This window comes from Aedes aegypti, chromosome 2 (genome assembly GCF_002204515.2).
Source record: "Aedes aegypti strain LVP_AGWG chromosome 2, AaegL5.0 Primary Assembly, whole genome shotgun sequence".
NCBI lineage: Eukaryota > Metazoa > Arthropoda > Insecta > Diptera > Culicidae > Aedes > Aedes aegypti.
The window spans coordinates 399,176,360-399,186,043 of record NC_035108.1 but is presented as its reverse complement, the minus strand read 5'-3'; the positions used below and the strand labels follow the sequence as shown (position 1 = coordinate 399,186,043).

The window sequence follows — 9,684 nt, the reverse complement described above, 5'->3', positions numbered from 1 at the left end:
TACGGAGATTGCAGGAGCCGTGAAGGAAAAAGGGAGCGAAACCACAACGGAGCCCATTATGATGAATGAAAACATAAACAAAAATCATCTGGTCATGCCAGCTGATCGTAAATTCACCACAACGTGGTGGCAAAACCATAGGGGAAAAAGGGGTATGCATTTTTTCGAGGGTGTTTCATTGTAGGGGACCGAGGGGTGAACTAACGTTCCGCAAGTTTTTCATTGTTTTCTACTAGTTAAAGGCTCCAAAACAAATCGGTCCCTTACACGCTAACTCTGAAGTACCCATTAATGGGTACTTTCGTACCCATTTCCAACTAAAGTGGCTTAACTCATTTAATGAGTAAGGTCGATTTACCCATTAAAGAGTATTAGACACGAACTTCAAAACATAGGTATTTTTAACTCCTGGTTAATTTTGAAAAAAATGGGTAAAAATGCCTCATGTTTTTGCCGATTTCGCTCTGGATTCAGGTTAAGAATTGAGACATTGGAAAATCAAGACGAAAAACAAATCTCAGTACAATATGAATGGATAAATTATTTATTATTTTATTTCTTATGTTCACACATCATCACATATAATCAGTTTTTAAATTTGTAGGATCCGATACTGCCGATACTTTTCCTCGATTTTCCAACTATGCTCATTGGATATCGGCTCCGGTTCTGCAGAATAAATACGAAGAAAATAACAGTCCGCTATAAGTTAAAAAAAACATATCAAAAACTACTTACCTTCAAAGATATTTCTTGGATATGATTTACAGCAGCGTTACTAACATTTACGAATTGTTCTAGCATCGAAAATAGATTTTAAAATCACTGTAGAAAATATGACTGCACAAGCAATTTCAAAATGGAGGTGCTAGGCTTCAAACCATCTCGCGTATTATTTACCCATCATTGTGAAACGAATAGAAACTTCTTTATGGGGAATAAGTTCCCTTTTTATGACATTTAAAAAATACCCTTTTTCTGACAACTCAGTACTGGCCATAAAAATGGGTATTTGGAACCCATTTAATGGGTACTTCAAAGTTAGCGTGTAGGAAAGTTTGTTCAGTAAATTGACAGAAATCATATTCGTGATCAAACGTCAACATCCCACCGCAAAATTGCTAGTGTTTGGAGGTGATTTTAACCTCCAAATTGCCAAATAACCTCCAAAACATCACCTCCAAGTTAGTTCTAATAACTTCCGTTATATGAAATATGGTGGCGCGTCGATCATCGCAAGTTTATCGTTAAACAGTCAATAAGCCAATAAAAAAAAAATTCACGGAAATGGTCTATTCGATTTCGACTACAGACATGGTAAAATCGAGCGCATTTCTGGTCTGCTGAAAATTGCTGGTGCGAGCAGGGTGGGTGTACGGCTGTCAACTACAAACAAAGCTCGCCTAAAGCCCCAAGCACAATGTGAGCGGCAGCACGGTACAACGACAAAACGGCAAGCCCATCTTGATTTACACTTTGCTTATCAATCCCATGTTGAAGCTAAGTATGCTGTTTCGCTCATGAAAAGTAAAGAAATTCCTTGACTGAAAGGGTCAAGAAATTTCCTACAGAGAGCCCTCTTTAAAGTGACATTTCTTCTCAACTGCGTACTGCGATCAGAAAAAAGTGATTTCTTGACCATTTCTTGGGAGAAATTTTCCACGCATCGAGATAGGCGATTCCTTTTTTTGTCAGTAGCAAACCGGCCTTGACCATATCCTTTTCAACATTGACTTGACAAGTACAATGTACACGGAGACGGAATTCAACTCAATTTTGGGTTGTTTCAACGCAATTCCGTAGTTGAGCCCAATAACTCTATTTTGGCTAAATTTCCAAGGTCCCCACTAGGTAGTTTGGCTTTAATTCCATTAGAAAAATATACTCAATGTTGGATTGATTTAACGCAAAATTGAGTTCCTTCGACCCAAACATAAGAAAAGTTGCATTTACCCAAATTTGTCTTATTGGGCCAAAGTACCCCCATTGGGTAGATGCAGCTCTTTCTATTTTTGACAACATTCGTGTGGGAGAAAGAGAAAACCGAGAGATTTTGGGTTGAAACTATAATCGATATACTTAATTTTGGGTAAAGTAAACTCAAAAATTAGGTAAAAATATTTCTCCGTATAGCTCAAGAAGGGCTTGCCGTTGTACCGCGTTGCCGTGCTTAGGGCTTAACAATCATCTCTCGGGCGGACCGGCCCAAACAGCATCATCTCTCACGCGGGCCGACCCAAACAGCACAGGTCGAAACGCGGGCCATGCCAGGCAGCAAATGCTCATGCATTTCAACACTCAAACAGCGGGATGCCTAGCAGCGTTGTGAGCCAAACGAATACACCCAGGGTTGGGAAAAAATCTGAAATTCACTCTACAGTAGCCAAGCAAAGCCAATCACAGTCAGCGATGCCAGTGAAACTCACGTCCATCGCTGCTGTAGGCAAAATGCCTCTAAAATAGCAAAACACCCGTTGCTAAGGGCAACCCGGAATTACTGTAGAAAATTTTTTTATTTCTCGCTGCATTTCCCGCATTTAGAGCCTTCAATGACACTCATGATTTAGGAAACTCGTGCACCCAACATAGGCTACTTGATGAGATTCACGTTTTCAAACTACTGTACTGGGAGAGCCACGTGATTTTCGCGAAAATTCAAGCCTACTACTATTACCATTCCCAGCACTGAATACACCCACAAAACATGAACGGTAGGCGTACCTCGTTGCGTATACCCCCCCCCCCTGGGTGCGAGCGCTTAAGTTAACCCCATAAAATGGAAGTTGTTACCGCACAATTTTTTTGCGTGCACGAGGCTTGCCGAGTTGGATAACAACGATGAGTGCTGTAAAAATCGAGTTCTGCAACGAGTTGCGTACAACATTTTTTTGCAATTTCATAGAAGACCGCTTGAGGGTATCAGAAATCACATAACGGTGCTTTCACCATTATTTCACAATTTCTGAAAATAGTAGTGTAATGACACGGGAAAAAAAATCTGTGGTAAAAATTACTGTTTTAGCTGACTACGCCCATTCTCAAAACTAAATACCATGAAATTTCAGACAAAATTACTACACTCGATTCTGTTTTTGCACGGGAGAAGCGTGCCGTGAAAAAAAAAAAGTTTTCAGTTCAAAATTTTAAAAACCCTGCAAAAAAGTAACATCTTTTCTCAAAGTTTCATGCAAAAGTAAGGTTTTACCAAAAAAAGAAAAAAATGCATGGAAACTTTTTTGCAAGGCCGTGTAAAAAAATCCGTGCAAAAACAGAATCGGGTGTATGTTTGTAGTACATCCCACTTACCTTTCTGGTAGGGCTCCATCTTCATCGGTCTTGGGCGAAACTTCCCCAGTTACCCCGAACGTTTAGGGTCGCCTGGTCCTCTTCCACAGAGTACAGCCACTGTATTCGTGGTCTTCCCCGAAGCCACCGACCTCTACCTTGATATAACTCGTGATTCATGCGTCTGCGCCACACACCATTTTCGAGTATCCCACCGAGTATTGTCCGCAGAACTTTACGCACGAAAACACCGAGAGCTTTCCGGTCTGACTCTTTCAACGTCCACGCATCGTGCCAGTAGAGATCCACCGGAAGAATCAATGTTTTATACAGGGCGAATTTTGTTTCTGTTTGCAAGCTGCGGGACCTACGCTGGTTACGCAGACTGTAAAAGGCCCTATTCGCAGCCGCAACACGTCTTTCCACTTCGCGGGAAACGACGTTGTCACATGTAACAAGTGTTCAAAGGTAAAAAAAATATTCAACAACTTCAAACACATCCCCATCAAACACAATCTCAGCACCTACACCACTATGCATAACTCTATCTCTACCTGCAACCATGTACTTCGTTTTGGTAGAATTAATGGTCAGGCCTATCCTCGCTGAGTCCCTCTTTAGAGGCACGAAGGCCTCTTCCACTGACCTGCGATCGATTCCAATTAGGGATGGTACACAAATTATGTCACGCTAAAATTCGACTTTTTCGACCCCCTCCCCCCCTTTGTCACGTTTTTTGTATGAGTCCTTCAAAAATTTTGTAAGGCTTGTCACGCTTGGCTTGACCACCTCACCCCCCCCCCCTCTTGGAGCGTGACGTAATTTGCGCATGACCCCTTAGGTCTATATCGTTCGCAAAGCCAAGGAGCATGTGCGACCTTGTGATAAAAGTGACATTTCTCTGCACGCCAGATCTCCTAATAGCACCCTCAAGCGGTGAAATAAAATTATATTATTTTTGTCTGATGGCTGAGATATAAGCTCTGAACCATTGTAACGCTGTTTTTTTTAGGAAGACATATTTTCGCACCCCCTTAAGACTTTTAGTTCCTTGCTACGACTATGTATAATATTTTTATTTATCAGTTGAAGAGTCAAGCTTAATGACTGTGAAAGAAGATTTAAAATCGAATGACTTGTTTTAGAGTAATGGCTCTTCAAAAATTTGTGTAACGCTAATTTTTAGCAGCGTTTCGTGACAGTTGATGCACATACAAACATACGTCACACTCTCATCATTGTCCATCGATCACCTTTTTAACGGACGAATCAAAAATATTGTAGGTGGCCAATCGACCACCCGCAGCGCTTGCATCGTTTTTGTTCGCGTTTGACGTTTACACACTAACGCAATCTGTTGGCCTGTCGGCCAAACACACCAAATTTAGCATTGGGCGTGCATGTCCTAGTGACTATGATTTTGATCGAAATTTGTTCTAAGTGTTACGTCTGTTTGTCTGCGGTTAATGTGTCTTTGTAGGAGAAAATATTCTTGACCGGTGAAATCGAACCATAATCAATATAAATGAATGACTTAATTCATACCAGTTTCATGTAGCTCTTCCGCAACAGCGAAAATAATCAGCGCGTTAATAAATACGAGGAAATTTAAAACATTTCAATAGATTTGTCAGATTTTTCGACATCGAAATCTACTATTCATTCGATGCATTTGATTTTGGTATTTGACCATTTACCATATTTGGATAATTGGTCAGAAATTGCAACAATTTCTGTTCAGACAGAGCTGACCAAGTGTTAAAAATCAATAAACTGATTGATTATTGCATTTTTTGAGTCAATTTCAGAGTCAGATAGTAATTTATGGTAGTTCTATGGTGTATGTATGGAATGGCCTAGAAGCCGCTTATTGGACCAGTATATTTTGTTTTCACTTGATCCACTCTGATTGAACGCATATTTGAATATTTATGGTCTTCAATGCCCTGACCCTGCAAAACCTTAATTTTCAAGCTATCGTAATGCCAGTGATTCCGGGATTGACGATATGGATTATTGAAGAATTTACTATACTGATGTCGAAGGGTCTTGGTAATTTGTTTATATTAGAGATATGCACCCAGTTTGACCATGTATATATTAAATGATTGTTATTTTCCAAGAAATTGTTCAGTCAGAGTGAACCAGCTCACTGAACGGTGGTCTTTAGTTCAGTCAGATTGATCCAAGTACACATAGTCCATCAAAAAATCGTTCTATCAGAGGTTTGGATAATGATTTTTCGTGATTATAACTTCACATTATATTGTTTGAAAGTAATACAAAGATGTGTAGAAATATTTAACTAAAATTTTACCGAATTAAAAAAAATACAGAGCGTTAGACTTTGAGGCCCTTTTTCTCAAAAAAATAATAATGTCACTTGGTCTACTCTGACTTAACGCCGACCTAATAGAACTCTTATAACATATTTAAACACATTAATAAGAATTGCTGCTGCGTTGTTTTTTCATCTTTTTCTCAATAATATATAATAAAGCCTAAAAGTAGGTAATTCAAACAAATTATACAGTTTAATTGTCGATTACATTTTTTTTTAATATTCAACCAATCAGTCACCTTGTGGTATCATATTTGCTGATGTACGCACAAATAGGAAAATATGCTTTCGAGATATTGAAACCTTTAAAACAACGTATGGAAGATTTGCTACAAGTTACAGTTACTCCAATCTGCGGGTTAAATGCAAATTAATTTGTTAATCTATCTCAACATACTGATCGTTGTCATAAAAAAGTTACGTTGCAACAAAAAAATGTCTTACGTCGACATTCATAATGTCGAACTATTCAAAGGTTGTTTTGACCAATGACGAAAACATAATGGTATATTAAGTTAAAATGAAACACGAAAAAGTCGACACTTGTAGTGACGAACCATTCATAGCTTGATTGAAAATATAATAAAAGTAGCTTTTAAACGATAAAAATGAATTATCATAAGCATGAAACGATCTCACCAGTACTTTATCCTCGGCTGAACACGAAGCTTTTCGCACTTGATCAACACAAACCGAACACGAGTGGTCTTGATTCCGTACCTCGTCCCTCCGGAACATACAACCGAATCAAAAGACCATGCACTATTGTCGATTTTCTTTTTTTTTTCGCTCTCGAATGACGCGAACCTAACACCATTTGTCTTCATTCCGTCGCGCTCCCCACCGGAACTTGCAACCGAATCAAAAGACCATCCACTACTCCAGATGTAACAGATAGATCAATTATTTATTTAAACCATAGTAATGCGAACAACAACGTCCAATACTAAAAGCACTGTTGATTGGTTAACCAAATACCAGGAACTAGAAGGCAATAGTACGCAAACGTCAATCTAAAGCAAAAGTAATGCGAGCACCACGAGTGAGTAGTTAGCCAACTACAAAATATTAGAATTAAGTGGCAGTCTACGAAGAGATTTTGAGAATAATTTAAATGTTACGTCTGTTTGTCTGTGCAAATACATTTATTTATTAGAATATTGGCTTTCATTAGGAGGCAAAATGGATTTTCAGCTCATTAAACTCATTAAACTCAATTCTGTATCGGTTTCTTGTTTCCCGAGCAATGAAATAATCCAAGAACAAAATAAAGAACTGTTATCCTCTCTTGAAATTTAATACACACTTGCAAAGTGCTACTATTTGCTGATAAAGTACAATATGACAATTCACAACGCTACTACTTCACATGCCTTGCAAAGTGTCACTAATAAAATACAAACGCAAGTACTGAGACTTTTTAATTGAAACTGCCCAAATATTTGCACAGTCGTCTGTTGATTAGACATACTTAATGAGAGATTATATGGTGATGTTAAGGTGAAACATCTCGGAATCCAAAGATGTCCGGCAAAATGGCCGACTTGTCCCCAGGCACAAAACTGGAGAAATAGTTGGCAAACGTTTCTGAACTTCTTATTTTAAGCTTTTTGCTAGTGCACAAAGCCAAAATAAAAAGTACACTGTTGTGGGATGCTTTCTTCGCGAGATTTGTGCCTTTGAAGTTTAAGTGCAATCTTAGAAGTTGATTCCAAACTGTTTCACTTTAAGTACATAGTCTGTTATATTCCCCCTATATATATTCTGTTATGTTTTATTTTCTTTTTTCGGTGATAATGTCATCATTGATTGAAATTGGCTTATGGTCGTGCCTTTCAGAACTGCCACTGACGAAAGGTCACTTTAACAGACATACCTATAATGTATTGAAAACAGAGTTTTTTTTTTTTTTTTGCTATTCTTAAAACATCCCGCGATTGACGACTGACAAACCGCCACACGGTTCGATGATGTTCTCCCACACTTGAACCGAGAAAGCGCAGCCACTTGAGAGGCGACTGAGTGAGAACAAGAGAAGTGCACCGCGGGCGCGATAGACGCCACTGCCTCCACCTTCAGGGAGCTGAGCGATGTTTGAATCTACAACATTGTCAGGGACACGCGTGCTTGTGTGGATCACTGGACGACGCACATGGCATCATCATAAACCGCCGTATCGACGAGTGCTGGCTGGTGCGCGCGTTCTCAGTCAGTTCTCCGCAGATCACAAACGTTGTTTGATCAGATCGGTTTGGAATCGTGTCGCGGGCTTCGGTCGCGTCGTCGGGTCACATTGTTGATATAATCGGGCGGTTTGTTCTGTGATCTCTGAGCTCTGGGTGATCGAGTTGTGTCAGCGAAATCTTGATCTGAGCCCTGTTTTGGTGTTATCACGCCGCGTGTGTAATTAGATAAAATATGTATTTCCAGATCCATTTAAATAAATGAACGGTGCAGTGCGGTTAATTGTATGTTAATTGATTGGATAGACACACTGTCGTTGTTACCTGTAATGGAATGCGGTGATGGTTTTACCGGATTTTGCTAATGAGTGTTGACCATATGGTGCAGATTACAAATCTTGTCGTTCATTAACATGTATGTAGCATTTAATTGTTTGATGGAACTTTTTAAATCGTTACTAGACGTGCAGAAACATCAAACTTGAAAGAGAGTTAATGTGAATCAGAACTCTAAGTTTTCTATTAAACAATGTTCTAAATCAGTTATATTAGGTAGCGGTTTCCAGTTTGAGTGTTCATTTGGTGCTCTTTGATTAATAGCATTGCCCACAAGTAATGTAAGAATTGAACTTAACAGATCGCATGGAAATCTTAAAAAAATGTGCTAATATGGTGGTCTTCCATGGTTCTCCCTTGCTAGCAGCACTTCCATATTTGAGCATTTATCATTGTACAAAGAAGAAAATCATAGAAGATAATCCAAGAAGAATTTAGGGGTCCAATATGTCGATTTAAGAAAACATTACAAAATAATGACTGTTCGAAGAAACTCCCTTTTTTTAACATGTTAAAATCCTTCTGGATATTGAAAGCAATCTTTTTAGATTGATGAAACCATCAAGACATGAATAAACGTTGAGTATTCGGACACACTTCGTAGCTGTTTGTGAGCTGACAAAATATATACATTTCTCAATAAATACTGATACATATTAATTCATCTGCTCAATTTGGAGGGACATGCTATTGAGCCTGAGTTTTCCTAATGAATGGATTAAGTAGAAAAATTGCATACGGATATTTCAATTTAATTTAAATAAATCGAAACCTGTGATCTTAAGGTGAAGATGCATCGAAGCCAAACATCGAATTTTCTGAAGCACAAATATAGAGAACCAGACAAACGTTCAAATTTGATAGATTGGTCACCACCTGGGAGGGAGGCACAGATACTACACGCGAAATATAACAGAACACTTTTCCAAATTGCAAGATAACTCCCGCTCTCCTACGACAATCAAAGCAGCGGGCGAATTCCGGCGCGTATTTTCTTCGAAGAAAAGAAAACTTTCTTGCTGGTGAGTAATGGAAGAAATTTTCTTCTCTTCGAAGAAATTGTTCGCCGGAATTCACCTACAGGCTTGGGAAAAATCGCTAGTTTTCTTTTATTGTGTACCTTCGATCTTTCAAGACAAACTTGGAAAAAGGGCTATAGTTGTATGCCCATTGAATTTTAATTTTGATTGGAAAATAGTTAAAGATGCGTGTTTCAATACTTTATATGCGTTAAAATTAAAAAGTGCTATCGTGGCATTGGTTTTAGGTGTGCAGGAATTGATTTTCAACCGATTGTTATCAACTTTGTTGAAATGCAAAACAATATTTTGATTAACAAGTTTGCCCATTTTTTGTATTGTAATTTTGTATCGGTTTCTCCCTCCCAGGTCACCACCTGGGAGGGAGGCACAGATACTACACACGGAATCTGATACAAAGTTTTTGCAAACTGCAAGATAACTCTGGTTTGCCAACGACAATCAAGGCAGGCTTGGTGAAAATTGCTAGTTTTCATTTTTCGTGTACGTTCGATGTTTC

At 38.7% G+C, this 9,684-nt stretch overlaps 1 protein-coding gene across 8 annotated transcripts in view; it reads left to right on the top strand.

Annotated features, from left to right (window-relative positions):
* The first annotated feature begins 7,784 nt into the window (after positions 1–7,784).
* LOC5568609 (annulin) overlaps positions 7,785–9,684 on the top strand; it is a 78,277-nt gene continuing 76,377 nt past the window's right edge. For 4 of the 8 annotated variants that reach the window (XM_021847071.1, XM_021847068.1, XM_021847067.1 and 1 more), the window contains exon 1: positions 7,785–8,224. The gene's annotated coding sequence lies outside the window, so the exon portion shown is untranslated. The remainder of the gene's footprint in view (positions 8,225–9,684) is intronic. The other 4 variants (XM_001652390.2, XM_021847072.1, XM_021847070.1 and 1 more) reach the window with 2 other exon arrangements.